The 1,040-nt window shown below is 31.2% G+C and overlaps 1 protein-coding gene across 1 annotated transcript in view; it reads right to left on the bottom strand.

The window, feature by feature from the left end:
* LOC105618600 overlaps nt 1-1,040 on the bottom strand; it is a 2,311-nt gene that overhangs the window by 485 nt on the left and 786 nt on the right. The window lies entirely within an intron of this gene.

The following is a 1,040-nucleotide window of genomic DNA, read 5'->3' as shown; positions in this document are numbered from 1 at the left end:
TGATATCAATAATCATAGAACACATGGATGTGTGTGAACGAAGATTTCTAAAAGTTTATGATGGACGTTTATCATCCAATCTACTTTCTTCGAACGCGCGACACTCTCGTTCAAGGTCCTTCTTAGACGTCTTCTCGCGGTAGCCGTTCCAGAAACCCGGAATCCCACCAGATCTACCAAATGGTAACCCACTTTAGTCTCCCACCTCCGGCATTTGTTTTCGCGAATATGGTAGAAGTGGAACGCATTGCTGTAGCTTTCTACGTATGAAAATCTTCCATTCCAGTCGCTCTCACATCTCTCTCTCTCTCAATAGTTATTAATAAACGTTTATGCGTACTCGAATTTTCTAGTGTTTTTGCGAAAAAAAGTTTTTTTCTAAATATGTGAGTAGAAAATTTTGAGAGAATTTTATTAAATATGAGAAAAACGATAAACTACATAAACGCTAGAAAGAGATATATAGAGGATGCGTAAATGGTATTTCGGCCACGATCGAATTGAAAAGAAAGATACAAGTTACACTTTCTAGCCAATGAATCTTGAGATTCATGAGCTACTTAAATCCCATTGGCAGGGCTTTAGAAAGGCGAGGCACTATAAGTTTGCGCCCATTGAATGATGTATTCATATCAGATCGGAACGTTAGAGAAGAACAAGAAACTTTTGTTAGATCCAAGTGTCTAACACAAATCTGACGAGGATTTAACAAGAATTTTGAACAATAATGTTATTATCGGAACTTAGTTTTAAAAATGTTATTAAAAACTTAATTGTAAAAATTCTTGTGGAAGAAAAGTATAAATTTAATATGTACGTTTAAAAGAAAGAAGCGTAAGATCGATCTACAAATTAATTTATAGATATAAGAAATATATTAAATATTTATTTCAATATTTATTTAAATATTTATTTCGTATTTATTTCAATTTATATAAATATTAAAGAGAATTTATGTTGTATATTATGTTGATCTATAAAAATGCAGCGTGTAATATTAAATAATATGTTTAATATAGATTTAATCTTATAAACTTAAT

The sequence above is a fragment of the Atta cephalotes genome, assembly GCF_000143395.1.
Source record: "Atta cephalotes unplaced genomic scaffold scaffold00017, whole genome shotgun sequence".
Taxonomy (NCBI): Eukaryota; Metazoa; Arthropoda; class Insecta; order Hymenoptera; family Formicidae; genus Atta; species Atta cephalotes.
The sequence above is the reverse complement of the archived record's forward strand: the minus strand, read 5'-3'. Positions and strand labels throughout refer to the sequence as shown.